Raw genomic sequence first — 17,129 nt, forward strand, 5'->3', positions numbered from 1 at the left:
TCTGTATGTCTCTGCTCTTTTGATCTGCAGTTATGTTTTAGTTGGGTTTTGTTAATCGGGTTCTAACTGGTCTCTTGTAGTTGGGCTCCAGCTCGCTGACCATAACTAGTTGGCTAAATAGCTAATGTTAGCTGGCTGGCTAAGATAACTGCATATAGCTAACATTCTTTGATATTTGGTTAGATAGCGTTATGTATTTCCAAAACGTTGGTTTAAACGATTGGTTTAATTTGAAGTTATTTCTGTTGTTGTTTACATCACAGGGAATAGACCGGTCTTCCATATTACATCACACCTGCCTTTGGCATTCTTCTGAATTCTGATTGGTTTTATGTAATAACTCCAAAAATAGAACAGTGAGGTGTAACTTTGCATTGGGACTTAAAACAATTTTTGGGAAAAATATTTTATTTGATCTTTTATAAACTTTACCATAACCTAACCATTTTATTTCTCTCCGTCTCACTCACTTTACATGTGTAGATAATAAAGCATTTGACCTTTCCACTGCGTTAACAATGGAGGATTGGTTGATTTCCAGTTTAAGTATTTAAGATGATTAACGAGAAAAGTATTGTCCAACCATCGGGTAACTTGTTTCATGCTTATCAAAGGTGATGGTGAATTTCAGATGTTCACTGCTTGTATTAATGAAGGAGTGGAATCGATGAAGTTCCTCTGCTGTCCCCTGGAATAGATGGAACACGTCATCAATGAAGACTTTTTCAGAGCCTGATGAGCTGCTAGAATGGATTGTTAGGGCTGACAATCACATTCTTCTCTAACAACCCCACATACAGATTGGCATAATTTAGGGTGACCAAATTTTAGTTTTCCAAAAAGAGGACATGTCCGGGAAAAAGAGGACGTATGGTCACCCTACTGTAAATGCAATATATTTGGAAAAAATCCCATTATTTTCCAGTGTTTCTTTGATGTATTGCGCGATCGTATCAGCTGTCTCATTTGGAGTGTTTTTAACTTCGACTAATTTACTTTGCACGCCACCATTCTTCCAATCAAAATACTGAATAAGCAGAGGGAATATTTCCACAGCACCGTGATTGCTCCCATCAGTAGAAACACCACAGTAAGGTATGTCTTCTAGTGCTTTCTGAGCTATGTCGACAGAATGTGGTGCTATCACAGCGTTAACAATTGCTTCGGTCTTAGTACGAGCGCTTGAAAAAGGTCAAAGCAATGCAAAACCCCCAAAACGCACACAACGAATGGCGACTGTAGGAAGCAAAAGCCGAATCCCGGACATTTTAGGCGATTTAGAAATCCCGGCCGGACGCATTTTTTTAGGTCCAAAAAGAGGACATGTCCGGGAAAAAGAGGACGTATGGTCACCCTACATAATTAGATGCTATTTTTAAACTACAATGACCATAATGCACTGCGTGCCTACTTGTCTTGTCTGTGTTTATTTTACACCTGCTATGTAAAAGAGACAGAAGAATGCACGATGGTCAATGCTTTCTGGGATCCTTGGGACATCCCTATCCTAAACCCTAACCTTAACCCCTACCTTAACCATTTTAAATGTCAACTTCAATGGGCTATGGACGTCCCAAGGATGTATCTCTACCTGAAAATACATGATCTAAGTGATTGATAGTTGGTATTCAGCAGTCATAAAGCCTTATTTACTTTAATGAACTACTAAAATAGTGATTTTGTCAGACAGCATAGACAGCAGCTCTACACTTTATTGACTGACTGATCCATTCATCCTTCCATCCCTCCTCAGCCCTCCTCTCCTCTGAAGACCCAGTGAGGGTGGAGCTCAGTCAGAGAGCTGTTGAGGGACTGGTTAGGAAGAACACTTCTACAGCCAGAGAGGTGAGAGGTCACACATGGTTTAGATGGTAAATATTTATGTCCCCTTAGCGGTTCATCACGTCAGCTAAAGGGAATATGTTCCATCGTCTATGTTTATTTACATTAGTGCAAATTCTCCACTGATATTGGTGTAATTTCTCACCCCTTTTGGCTGTATGAAAGTTCATTTCCCCTCAGACACACATTTGTTCTTTGATATTATGAAGGTCATTTGTGTCAACTGTACTTTTCCCCTCATTCACCCCATCTCTTTACATTGCTTATGCATATTCAGTGGCCTGACTGCATCCAGACTATGTCAAAGGCCCATCCTGGTAGATCTGAACCTAATGCAGCTTGGAGTGATCAGAAGTCACATTTAGGTGCCAGGTGTAACTGAGGCCATAGATGCTCCATATCCATTACTTTGAGTGTTATAATATGACTAAATGTGTTTCTGTGTTGCAGGGGCAGTCAAGAAATGGAACAGCAAGTCCACAGAACATGACATAAGCAGAGCTGTGGGAGACCACCTCAAGCCCCTGGTAGAGCCGGGGGTGGTGTTTACCACTCCACCACGCCTTCAGCAGGCTGGAAAAGTGGGATTGATCTGGTTGATCCATTTGTTTGTTTCAGTTTCCAGTAGTTGAATCCTTTGACGTATTGTTGAATTAAACATTTATCTTCAACAAATGCACTGGGTTGGTTGAAAAGTGATACTAAATGTACATACCAGCACTATTTTGACATAGTGGGAGATATAATGAATTTATACTGTTTTCATAATAAGATGGACCAAGATACGTATTGGTTTTACAAGAGTCTGTTGATTGTCAGTCATTGGGTTAATTTCTTTTGCAATATGTTCAAATCAAGCTTTATTTATACAGCACATTTCAGACATGGATGCTTCACAGGAAAAAAATTAAATGAAAATAAACAGAAATATTTACCACAACAAACATAAGATTAACAACTGAAAGACGAATTAGCATTCTAAGGAAAATCCATGGATTAAAATATTAATTGGATGCAACATCCAACCCAAAATATAAGCTTGTTTTTTAGGAGGGGCTCTGAAAGACACTATGGGGGTGTCCCACCATGAGACCCACTAAATCTGCCCAAGAAGAGGCAAACAAAAGAAAAACCCACACCAAACTTAAAGACAGGAAGTAAACCAAAAAGGTGGAGCAACTAAAGGTGTTGACTCTCCACATGTATCAAGACAACTGGAGCACTGGGCCAGACACTCTTAAATAGAACCTGGACCAGCTCAGGTGAAACACCTTCCCACTAACGAGATGGACAAGCCAGCACAGGTGTAACACATACTGACTAACGAGGTGACACCAATCAGTGCGTCCTACGTGCTAACGAGCTAGACGTGCTGACGGAGCTAGACGTGCTAACGAGCTAGACGAGCTAGACGGGCTAACGAGCTTGCTAACGAGTTAGACGTGCTAACGGGCTAGACGCGCTTGCTAACGAGCTTGCTAACGAGCTTGCTAACGAGCTTTTGCTAACGAGCTTGCTAACGAGCTTGCTAACGAGCTTGCTAACGAGCTTGCTAACGAGCTGCTTGCTAACGAGCTGCTTGCTAACGAGCTTGCTAACGAGCTTGCTAACGAGCTTGCTAACGAGCTTGCTAACGAGCTTGCTAACGAGCTTGCTAACGAGCTTGCTAACGAGCTTGCTAACGAGCTTGCTAACGAGCTAAAGTCCAACCTCAAAACATTAATGGAAAAACCAAAGCCTGTAACACCTTCCCCCTTAAGACAACAAATATATCCTATATTTTTGTTGGACAAGTTTGCTCACCATCAACAGAAAACAACTTCCACTTCACATTATAATCAACTACAATGCTTCACCTTCACCAATATAAACATGGTGTCTACTGGCTGTCAACAATTAAAAACAAGAAGAAAAAAAACTCGTAAAGCTCACTAGCTTCTAGAACTCTCGTCTTCCTAAAACTCACTAGCTTCTAGAACTCTCGTCTTCCTAAAACTCACTAGCTTCTAGAACACTTGTCTTCCTAAAACTCACTAGCTTCTAGAACTCTCGTCCCCTTGGAACGAGCCCAAACAAAACTCATCTCCAATAGGACACAGACATGTCTGATTTCAAGAGGAAACTCCTGCAATATCCGTAGTAACTTTCCACCTCACTGCAGAGCTTCTCTCTCTTTTCAGGGTTCACTAGATAGGCATGTTGTTGGATCGGGGCCCAGTCCCCAATGTCATGCTCTTGTATATTTGGGTTGGCACATCTGAGAATGAACCCTGATATTCTAAAAGCAGGATAACAATGTCAATATAATTATACCCATAAATTGTCAGTTGGTTGCATGAATAATTTTCATTACCAAATGTTCCATGACATGTAAATATGAAATATTTGATTGCATAGTCTTATTTTCAATGACTTTTCAATTACATTTTTCTAGGTGGGATAGCCCAATGTCAAAACACAGTTTTAACGTGTCCAAATCAATTACCAATATGCAGAAACAGTTTGTGATTTATTGAAAACATAAAATGTAATACATACACAAACATCTGCCACAATAATCATATTACTTGTATTTTTTAAAACAAGCTCCTTTTAAACTGCACAAGCACCAGAAACACTGTTGTTTTGACAAGTAGCAATAAATCACTGATATGGATTAGGGGGGAAATCAGGTTGAACGTGATGTTGAAACTAACACAACAACAAAAAAACACATGGAAATGTGAGATATATTTTACCTCACTGATTAGAGGACAACCTGCAGAAGACAGTCAGCTACATTTTGGAGTGATGCATTTAAATGTAGGGGTCGCTAAACAAAGGAACACAACACTTATTTGTCATCACTCATCGCTAAAATCAAATGTACGACAGGAGGGAGATGAGGTTGCACGTCCTGTTAAAACTAACAGCTCAAAAATATATGGGACTAATGTGTACATTAGTCCCAATTTGTAGAAAACAGCCAGATACATTTTGTGGTAAGTGTAACACAACCCTTTTTTTGTTAGTCACTTTTTGTTAAATCACATAAATAGTAACTCTTCCATTTCAGAGCCTGGATTTTCCCCCTGAGGCTAATATCCATATCATGTTGAAATCAATAGAACAGGGGACAAACGTTTAGGGTTCTACATTGTGACATCATTAAAATACTCCTTCTACAATGTTAAAACATTCTACATTGTGACATCATTAAAATACTCCTACTACAATGTTTAAACATTCTACATTGTGACATTAATTCATTGATATCATGAAACAACTCCTTCATGTAGTTTCTGATGTTTGATCAGAGAGCTTTTATCAAAGTATCTCTTGTTACACAGATCACAGCTATAAGCTTTCTCTCCTGTGTGTGTTTTCTTGTGCATCTTCAAATTCTGTGAAGTTGATTATCTTTTTCCACAATCTGAACAGTGGAATGGTTATGAGGTTTCTCTCCTGTGTGTATTCTCTGGTGCATTGTCAGACTGCTAGATTGACCAAAGCTCTTCCCACATTGACCACAGCTATAAGGTTTATCTCCTGTGTGTGTTCTCTGGTGCACTGTCAGACTGCTAGATTGACCAAAGCTCTTCCCACATTGATCACAGCTATAAGGCTTCTCTCCTGTGTGTGTTCTCTGGTGTACTATCAGATGGCCAGATGTAAGAAAACTCTCCCCACATTGAGCACAGCTATAAGATTTATCTCCTGTGTGTGTTCTCTGGTGCACTGGCAGATAGCTAGATTGACCAAAACTCTTCCCACATTGATCACAGCTATAAGGTTTATCTCCTGTGTGTGTTCTCTGGTGTACAGTCAGACCTCTAGATGAAACATAACTCTTCCCACATTGATCACAGATATAAGGTTTCTCTCCTGTGTGTGTTCTCTGGTGTAAAGTCAGAGAGCCAGATGTAATAAAACTCTTCCCACATTGATCACAGATAAAAGGTTTCTCTCCTGTGTGTGTTCTCTGGTGTGATATCAGGCTGATTGACTGAGTAAAACTCTTCCCACATTGATCACAGCTATAAGATTTCTCTCCTGTGTGGATTCTCTGATGAATTTTAATGCCTGATGAGGTGAATCTCTTCCCACAGCAGCAGTGAGTTCTCTTCCCTGTGGATCTCTGCAGGTGTTTCTTGAGGTGTTCTGATCTGGAGAGACTCTTCTCTGCCTCTTCAGCATCATGAGGTTGTTGAGGCTCCCCAGAGGATCCACGATAGTCCCGTATCTCTCCTGTGTGAACAACAAAGTCAGACAGATGATTAAAGGCCCACAACAGCGGTAATCCACTGTAAAAGGTGATGCCAACAGCGCAGCCATGATGATGTACAACAATTGACGTCTGTAATGAATGTTAAAATTATTTTACAATTGTCTTAAAATGAGCAAGAATAGTCATATTTTGTCTTGTTTTCACATTAGTAGTAACACCTAAGATTGTAGACTAGAAATAAGTTATTCATGTTGTTGAAACTCTAAGCAGTGTGCCAGACGACTTTTGGTCTCCAATATAGGCCCCTTTCTGTGTTTGCTAAAATTGCGGCACGAGGGCAATTTGATTGCAGAAACTCCTCCCTGCTAATGAGGAAACCGATAGTTATGGATGTACTATATCTGCCTGGAGCAAAAATGGTGAGCAAAGATTTTAGTTTTTCACAATGTATTCTGAATGTGAATGGGGGAAACTGAGGGAAGTAACCTCCATTACCAGGTTGCTTATGAGTACATTTCACACTACCTTGGATTAAAATTGTAAGGATATTTGAATGTCCTGTTTAATATAATGCTTGCTAAAGCATTAAGAATTATGTGTAATTATTGAAGAACCGCGTTAATGACAGTATCCATTTGGGTGTTGTCAATAAAGTTAAGATTTTATTTATTTATTTAACCAGGTAGGCCAGTTGAGAACAAGTTCTCATTTACAACTGTGACCTGGCCAAGATAAAGCAAAGCAGTGCGACACAAACAACAGTTACACGTTGGATAAACAAACGAACAGTCAATAACACAATAGAAAAATCTATATACAGTGTGTGCAAATGGAGTACGGAGGCAAGGCAATAAATAGACCATAGTAGTGAAGTAATTACAATTTAACACTGGAGTGATAGATGTTCAAGTAGAAATACTGGTGTGCAAAAGAGCAAAAAAGTAAATAAAAACATGGGGATGAGGTAGGCAGTTGGATGGGCTATTTACAGATGGGCTGTGTACAGCTGCAGCGATCGGTAAGCTGATCAGATAGCTGATGCTTAAAGTTAGTGAGGGAGATATATGTCTCCAACTTCAGCGATTTTTGCAATTCGTTCCAGTCATTGGCAGCAGAGAACTGGAAGGAAATGCGGCCAAAGTAGGTGTTGGCTTTGGGGATGACCAGTGAGATATACCTCCTGGAGCGTGTGCTATGGGTGGGTGTTGCTATGGTGACCAGTGAGCTGAGTGAAGTCGGCCTAGCAAAGACTTATAGATGACCTGGAGCCAGTGGGTTTGGCGACGAATATGTAGCGAGGGCCAGCCGACGAGAGCGTACAGGTCGCAGTGGTGGGTGGTATATGGGGCATTGGTGACAAAACGGATGGCACTGTGATAGACTGCATCCAGTTTGCTGAGTAGAGTGTTGGAGGCTATTTTGAAAATGACATCGCCGAAGTTAACCTGTTAGGGCTAGGGGGCAGTATTGACACGGCTGGATAAAAAACATACCCGATTTAATCTGGTTACCACTCCTACCCAGTAACTAGAATATGCATATAATTATTACATATGGATAGAAAACACCCTAAATTTTCTAAAACTGTTTGAATGGTGTCTGTGAGTATAACAGAACTCAAATGGCAGGTCAAAACCTGAGAGATTCCTTTACAGGAAGTGGCCTGTCTGACCATTTCTTGAACTTCTTTTCCATCTCTATCATTTACTAAGGATCTCTGCTCTAACGTGACACTTCCCACGTCGTCCATAGGCGCTCAGAGCCCGGGAAAAAACAGAATGTCGTCATTCCAGCCCCAGGCTGAAACACATTATCGCCTTTCTCAAGTGGCCGATCAAGGGACACTGGGCTTAGGCGCGTGACCCGACCGCCCCCGCCTTTGGGATTTTTTCCTCTGTTTGCCGAAAAGGAGATTCCCTGTCGGAATATTATCGCTTTTCTACGAGAAAAATGTCGTAAAAATTGATTTTAAACAGCGGTTGACATGCTTCGAAGTACGGTAATGGAATATTTAGAATTTTATTGTCACGAATTGCGCCATGCGCGCGACACTTCTTTACTATTTCGGATAGTGTCTGGAACGCACGAACAAAACGCCGCTATTCGGATATAACGATGGATTATTTTGGACCAAACCAACATTTGTTATTGAAGTAGCAGTCCTGGGTGTGCATTCTGACGAAGACAACAAAAGGTAATCAAACTTTTATAATAGTAAATATGATTATGGTGAGTGCTAAACTTGCCGGGTGTCTAAATAGCGAGCCCGTGATGCCTGGGCTATGTACTTAGAATATTGCAAAATGTGCTTTCACCAAAAAGCTATTTTAAAATCGGACATATCGAGTGCATAGAGGAGGTCTGTATCTATAATTCTTAAAATAATTGTTATGCTTTTTGTGAACGTTTATCGTGAGTAATTTAGTAAAATGTTAGCGAATTCCCCGGAAGTTTGCTAGTTCTGAACGTCACATGCTAATGTAAAAAGCTGGTTTTTGATATAAATATGAACTTGATTGAAGAAAACATGCATGTATTGTATAACATATTGTCCTAGGGTTGTCATCTGATGAAGATCATCAAAGGTGAGTGCTGCATTTAGCTGTCTTCTGGGTTTTGGTGACATTATATGCTGGTTTGAAAAATGGGTGTCTGATTATTTCTGGCTTGGTACTCTGCTGACATAATCTAATGTTTTGCTTTCGTTGTAAAGCCTTTTTGAAATCGGACAGTGTGGTTAGATTAACGAGAGTCTTGTCTTTAAATAGCTGTAAAATAGTCATATGTTTGAGAAATTGAAGTAATAGGATTTTTAACGTTTTGAAAATCGCGCCACAGGCTGCCAGTGGCTGTTACGTAGGTGGGACGCAAGCGTCCCACCTAGCCCATAGAGGTTAACCTCTATGGGCTTTTTACATGCTAATGTAAAAAGCTGGTATTTGATATAAATATGAACTTGATTGAACAAAACATGCATGTATTGTATAACATAATGTCCTAGGAGTGTCATCTGATGAAGATCATCAAAGGTTAGTGCTGCATTTAGCTGTGGTTTTGGTTTTTGTGACATATCAAACGCTGTTTAAAATCAATTTTTATGCTACTTTTCTCGTAAAATAGCGATAATATTACAACCGGGCAACGTTGTATTCATTCAAAGGCTGAAAAAAAAAAAAATTTAATTCTCGTGAACGCGCATCTCAGTCTCACTGTCCCCAGGCTGACTGATCACAAACAGAGCTGCTGTACTTTGCCCAGAGACAGCAGACACCCCATTCCACTTTCTGGTGGCTTTAGAGAGCAAATGGAAGCCTTAGAAAGTGTCACGTTACAGCACAGATGCTGTAATGTCGATAGAGATGCAGAAGGACAACAAATTATCAGACAGGGCCTTCCTGTATGGAATCTTCTCAGGTTTTTGCCTGCCATATGAGTTCTGTTATACTCACAGACACCATTCAAACAGTTTTAGAAACTTTAGAGTGTTTTCTATCCAAATCTACTAATTATATGCATATTCTAGTTTCTGGGCAGGAGTAGTAACCAGATTAAATCGGGTACGTTTTTTATCCAGACGTGAAAATACTGCCCCCTATCCCAAACAGGGTAAACTATCATTATAACATCATGGATGAATTCTAGAATATACTATATAGCCTAGAAACCTGGTTAAACTATCATTATGACATCATGGATGGCCAGTCTTTGTATTCATAGTGTAGTGAATTCAGGGGGAGGCCCTGAGCTGAACTCAAACCTGGGTCCAGTGACTGTCAAGCCAACACTTTATAACTGTTACGCCAAGATGTCTGAACTTCTTGAAGAGGTCGCTAGGTGTTTGGTTACGGTTGCTACAATAGCTTTCTCTATGAATTTGAGAGTGGTTACATTTCTCCTTCCCCCATCCCTCAGCTGTTTACCAAACCAAGCCTCTGGGCAGCCATTTTGTTGCTGTTTAAAAAACCCACACAACCCATCAAACTGCAGTTCATACAATAACAAATCTGTAATTCCACCACTGTTTTGGTTATAAGATGATTATGGGTCTGGAGAAATGTAACTACTCTCAAATTCATAGACAGACCGATGGATGCAAGGACTGACCATCCATGATATCAACATTATAGTTTTAACCATGTTGAGGCTATACAGTGTTGATTTACATTGTTTCTAAACATTGGAGTAAAAAAAGCTTATTTGGGGTTCTGATGGGGTACAACAGTTGAACTAAGCTCATGAGGCATGTGTTATATTCTTCAACAATCAATGGCTATAAATAAACCATTTAAAAAGTCTAAATATGGATGTAACAATTGCAGATTTCCCCTTTAATAACACACATCAGTTCAACAACTGCAGAGTTTGTGCCTCTGTATTTAAGACAGTACTTACTAGTGTTAATCAGGGAACGGTTTCTCAAAACCATCTTATGGCTAAGTTCACCGTTAGAACCATTGGACGCCTTAAGATGCGTTTGGGAAACCGGGCCCAGATGTCCAGTTTCCTCCTCTTCTTCCTCCTCCATTTTCACTCTGAACGCGTCCTTCTCTTCTTCTTTCACTGTAACAGCTTCACCCTCTACTTGTTTTTGTATTGTGACATCCTCTTCCTCCTCTTTCACGACAACGTTCAGCCACAGACCCTCTTTCTCCGTCCAGCAGACCTCTTCTTTAGCAGGAGGAGAGTAGCTCAGTGACCACATGGTCAGAGATGTTAGCTAGCTAGGCTAATGCTAACGTAACCAGCCCGCTAGCTGAATAATAACAACAACACCGTAAATATGAAATTAAATCGGATAACTAACTAGACGACAGAAGAGGGTTTAAAACACAGTGGCTAATATACACTAAAGCGTCTAAAGAGCTTTATTGGTTCGGCTATTTTGTCTAGCAAGCTACCGTGGTGTCTGACTAACTGTTGCTGCTGTTGAAAGAAGAGTTCCGTCCACTAGATTATACGTCACACCAACAGCATCGCCTTAAATTCCCAGACCGCCATCTGCTGACTGGAGTGGGTAACGCAGTTGAGTAAAATGTATATTTTATTTTCAGTAGGGAGGCTATATACAGGCACCGGTTAGTCGGGCTAATTGAGGTAGTATATACATGAATGTGTAGTTAAAGTGACATACATATATGATAAACAGAGAGTAGCAGCAGCGTAAAATAGGGGTTGGGGGGGCGGCACAATGCAAATACTCCGGGTAGCCATTTGATTACCTGTTCGGGAGTCTTATGGCTTGGGGGTAAAAGCTGTTGAGAAGCCTTTTTGGCCACCTTTCGCGTGAACGCGCACGCACTCAATTCTTCTTCCGCCATCTGCTGACTGGAGTGGGTAACGCAGTTGAGTAAAATGTATTTTTTCTTTTGGCTTCGGTGTTGTGCCGAATTCTTCATTGCTGCGACTTGCTTGCTAGTTGAAGTTTCTGATCACGTCAGGCTGCGTTTCATTTTATTTTTCATGACGGTTTGATCGTGGGGAGGCACTAGTAATGTCTGCAGTTTTCGGTTTGGCTATGTGTTTCAAGTGTATTAGTCTATTAATGATTCATTTCGGTTGCCTATCCTGATGTGAAGTTTGTGCTATAGAAAGTATTTGACTAGCCACAAAATAAAAAGGGGGGGGGGGGGGGGGGGGGGGTTCAGCAAGGTTCAGCAAATTTTTACATCTTAGTCATTTAGCAGACACTCTTATCCAGAGCGACTTACAGTAGTGAATGCATACATTTCCCCCAAAAATGGTAATTGTATTTTTTTCGTACTGGCCCCCCGTGGGAATCGAACCCACAACCCTGGCGTTGCACACACCATGCTGGCGTAGCAAACACCATGCTCTACCAACTGAGCCACAGGGAAGGGCCTGTTGGAATTCTATCTTGGGACTGCAAGGCCTGGCACACTTCAGAATCATTTTTGGTGAGCTATCATGCCCTCTGATGTGCCACAGGAAGTATTAGACTCTAGTCACATTAGGAAGTGGTTATTTCAGAAATAATAGTTTCAGAGCCCTCTATTGTTCTCTCTACCCATCCCCCAAACCCCCATCCCATCCTGCTTTTCCCTCTTATGGCTCTTCCAACAACAACAAAAAGTACACTTTTTCTGTCTTAGTTTTTAAGAATGTAGGTACAGTAGTAATAATAAAATAATAATAACAATAATACATCTAATATTTGTACTCTGGGCGAAAAAGAACGTTCAAATATATAAGTCAACATGAGTGCATATCCATAATCACAGTAAACTGTTATAATAATAGACAAACAACAATAAATAAATGTATAATAATATCATAAACAAAACTATGACTGAATGTGCCTCCATGAAGAATCCCCTCAACAATAGGTCCCTTCTCCCTCAATAGGACACCCCCAGCACCTCCACCCTCCCCATCAACCCTCAGTAGGACACCCCCAGCACCTCCACCCTCCCCATCAACCCTCAATAGGATACCCCCAGCACCTCCACCCTCCCCATCAACCCTCAGTAGGACACCCCCAGCACCTCCACCCTCCCCATCAACCCTCAACAGGACACCCCCAGCACCTCCACCCTCCCCATCAACCCTCAACAGGACACCCCCAGCACCTCCACCCTCCCCATCAACCCTCAACAGGACACCCCCAGCACCTCCACCCTCCCCATCAACCCTCAACAGGACACCCCCAGCACCTCCACCCTCCCCATCAACCCTCAACAGGACACCCCCAGCACCTCCACCCTCCCCATCAACCCTCAACAGGACACCCCCAGCACCTCCACCCTCTCCATCAACCATCAATAGGACACCCCCAGCACCTCCACCCTCTCCATCAACCCTCAACAGGACACCCCCAGCACCTCCACATCAACCCTCAACAGGACACCCCCAGCACCTCCACCCTCCCCATCAACCCTCAACAGGACACCCCCAGCACCTCCACCCTCCCCATCAAACCTCAACAGGACACCCCCAGCACCTCCATCATCCCCATCAACCCTCAACAGGACACCCCCAGCACCTCCACCGTCCCCATCAACCCTCAATAGGACACCACCAGCACCTCCATCATCCCCATCAACCCTCAACAGGACACCCCCAGCACCTCCATCATCCCCATCAACCTCCCCCCACCCCTCAACCACAAAACACTATAATGACAATAATAATAGAAATTAAAATACAAAAAAATATATGCAACAGTATAGCTTCCGTCCCTCTCCTCGCCCCAACCTGGGCTTGAACCAGGGACCCTGTTGAACACTGTCGCTTTAACTACCTTATTTTCTCAGTAACAGTCTCTCTCCTTCACTTCATCCCTCTCTCCCCTTCTCCCTAAATCCTCAAGGTTATATCAGCTGTGTCGGTGAACTCCTCCTGCATCTGAACTGGCTACATAGAGGGCACAGCATGATCAGAGGTGAGAGGTCACTTGGTCAGGTCAACAGGAAGTATTATTACAGAGATGCTTTACATTGAAATGCAGACAGAGATGCAGTAGTCCCAGAGTTAATGATCCCAGGTCAGTTTTGCATTTCACCTCCTGATTGATGACTAACAATGTTAAAATAAAAACACAAACACCATCTGTCTCTCGTCTGCAGGTATGTTTTGATGTGAGAGGAGGCCAACCCCCAGTCCCATCATCGCCACCTCACCTGCTTTTAAGAACCTTTGGGTCGACGAGAGACACTATTATGTAATTGTGATGAACTGAGAGAATATTTATGTAGCACTGTGATTCATTAATCATGTGCTGGCTTCCCTGCTCCTATGTGCTTACCTCTTTCCCTTTCTGTCTTTTACACCTCTCAACTGTACATGATTCTGCATGATTCGTTATAATCCCTTACATTTGCTTCCATCCTAGTATTTCTGTCCTCCATCTTTGATCCAGTTCAGTTCTGTGTAGGGGTACCCCTCTCTCCTAGTATTTCTGTCCTCCATCTTTGATCCAGTTCAGTTCTGTGTAGGGGTACCCCTCTCTCCTAGTATTTCTGTCCTCCATCTTAGATCCAGTTCAGTTCTGTGTAGGGGTACCCCTCTCTCCTAGTGTTTCTGTCCACCATCTTTGATCCAGTTCAGTTCTGTGTAGGGGTACCCCTCTCTCCTAATATTTCTGTCCGCCATCTTAGATCCAGTTCAGTTCTGTGTAGGGGTACCCCTCTCTCCTAGTATTTCTGTCCGCCATCTTTGATCCAGTTCAGTTCTGTGTAGGGGTACCCCTCTCTCCTAGTATTTCTGTCCACCATCTTTGATCCAGTTCAGTTCTGTGTAGGGGTACCCCTCTCTCCTAGTGTTTCTGTCCACCATCTTTGATCCAGTTCAGTTCTGTGTAGGGGTACCCCTCTCTCCTAGTATTTCTGTCCGCCATCTTTGATCCAGTTCAGTTCTGTGTAGGGGTACCCCTCTCTCCTAGTATTTCTGTCCGCCATCTTTGATCCAGTTCAGTTCTGTGTAGGGGTACCCCTCTCTCCTAGTATTTCTGTCCGCCATCTTTGATCCAGTTCAGTTCTGTGTAGGGGTACCCCTCTCTCCTAGTGTTTCTGTCCACCATCTTTGCTGAAGAAATTCTAACAGTCACTAGTGCAGCAGCAGCCTCCCCCGGTCCTAGTGCCGACTCGGTAAAAAGTTTAAGATGCGATGGAACGGTTGACGACAAAATATAAATCACAGAAAAAATATATTGACTGATATTGATTTATTTAGGGGGGGGGCTAATGAATATTTTAGGACCAGCGATGTCCCTTATTCCTACCCTTTAACTTTTGTCTGACAAAATAAACATTTTACTCAACTGCGTTACCCACTCCAGTCAGCAGATGGCGGTCTGGGAATTTAAGGCGATGCTGTTGGTGTGACGTATAATCTAGTGGACGGAACTCTTCTTTCAACAGCAGCAACAGTTAGTCAGACACCACGGTAGCTTGCTAGACAAAATAGCCGAACCGATAAAGCTCTTTAGACGCGTTAGTGTATATTAGCCACTGTGTTTTAAACCCACTTTTGTCGTCTAGTTAGTTATCCGATTTAATTTCATATTTACGGTGTTGTTGTTATTATTCAGCTAGCAGGCTGGTTAAGTTAGCATTAGCCTAGCTAACTAACATCCCCGACCATGCGGTCACTGAGCTACTCTCCTCCTGCTAAAGAAGAGAATATCACAGTAAAACAAGAAGTAGAGGGTGAGGCCGTTACTGTGAAAGAAGAAAAATACGCGTTCAGAGTGAAAGAGGAGGAGGATGTTACAGTAAAAGAAGAGGAGGATGCAGTTTATGGAGTGAAAGAGGAAGAGGGGGAGATGACTGTTACATCGATAGAGGAGGAAACTGGACATCTGGGCCCGGTTTCCCAAACGCAACTTAAGGCGTCTAATGGTTCTAACGGTGAACTTAGCAATAAGATGGTTTTGAGAAACCGTTCCCTGATTAACACTAGTAAGTACTGTCTTAAAAACAGAGGCACAAACTCTGCAGTTGTTGAACTGATGTGTGGGGTTAAAGGGGAAATATGCAATAGCTACATCTATATTTAGACTTTTTAAATGATTTATTTATAGCCATTGATTGTTGAAGAATATAACACATGCCTCATGAGCTGAGTTCAACTGTTGTACCCCATCAGAACCCCAAATAAGCTTTTTTTACTCCAATGTCTAGAAACAATGTAAATCAACACTGTATAGCCTCAACATGGTTAAAACTATAATGTTGATATCATGGATGGTCAGTCCTTGCATTCATAGGTCTGTCTATGAATTTGAGAGTAGTTACATTTCTCCAGCCCCATCATCATCTTATAACCAAACTAGTGGTGGAATGACAGATTTGTTATTGTATGAACTACAGAATGGTTGATAGATGTGTGGCTATTTTATACGGGTAACCTAGGATTTAAATAGCAAAACATTGTCAGCCCTGAGACTTGGTTTGGTAAACAGCTGAGGAATGGGGGCTGGAGAAATGTAACTACTCTCAAATTCATAGAGAAAGCTATTGTAGAAACCATAACCCAAAACCTAACGACCTCGTCAAGAAGTTCAGACATCTTGGCGTAACAGTTATAAGTTGTTGGCTTGACAGTTGCTGGACCCAAGTTTGAGTTCAGCCCAGGACTACCCCCTGAATTGACTACACTATAAATACAAGCACTGGCCATCCATAAGGTCAAAATTATTGTTTTAAACAAGATTTCAAGGCTATACAGTGCTTGTTTACAAACAGTGGCATTATACGAGCTTATGTTTTGGTTTCTGGTGGGGTAATAAAGTTGAAACATTTGAGGCATTTATAAGTTATATTCTTCATGAATCAATGGTTATATAGTAAATGGGTCTTTCTATAACTGCCAGTGTAGATTTCCTGTGGGGGTCAAATTGTTAGAGCTGTTGATAAGTCATTAGGTGTGTTAGAATACTCATACTAACCATACTATTTGTGATATTTTTAAATTTTTACTTTTTTTTTTACATTTCACCTTTATTTAACCAGGTAGGCTAGTTGAGAACAAGTTTTCATTTGCAACTGCGACCTGGCCAAGATAAAGCATAGCAATTCGACACATAGTTACACATAGAATAAACAAAACATGCAGTCAATAATACAGTAGAACAAAAGAAAACAAAAAGTCTATATACAGTGAGTGCAAATGAGGTAAGTTAAGGCAATAAACAGGCCATGGTGGCGAAGTAATTATAATATAGCAATTAAACACTGGAATGGTAGATGTGCAGAAGATGAATGTGCAAGTAGAGATACTGGGGTGCAAAGGAGCAAGATAAATAAATAAATACAGTATGGGGATGAGGTAGGTAGATAGATGGGCTGTTTACAGATGGGCTATGTACAGGTGCAGTGATCTGTGAGCTGCTCTGACAGCTGGTGCTTAAAGCTAGTGAGGGAGATATGAGTCTCCAGCTTCAGAGATTTTTGCAGTTCGTTCCAGTCAATGGCAGCAGAGAACTGGAAGGAAAGACGACCAAAGGAGGAATTGGCTTTGGGGGTGACCAGTGAGATATACCTGCTGGAGCGCGTGCTACAGGTGGGTGCTGCTATGGTAACCAGTGAGCGGAGATAAGGGGGGACTTTACCTAGCAGGGTCT

Source organism: Salmo salar, unplaced genomic scaffold (genome assembly GCF_965601325.2).
Source record: "Salmo salar unplaced genomic scaffold, fSalSal1 ptg000129l, whole genome shotgun sequence".
NCBI classification, from domain to species: domain Eukaryota; kingdom Metazoa; phylum Chordata; class Actinopteri; order Salmoniformes; family Salmonidae; genus Salmo; species Salmo salar.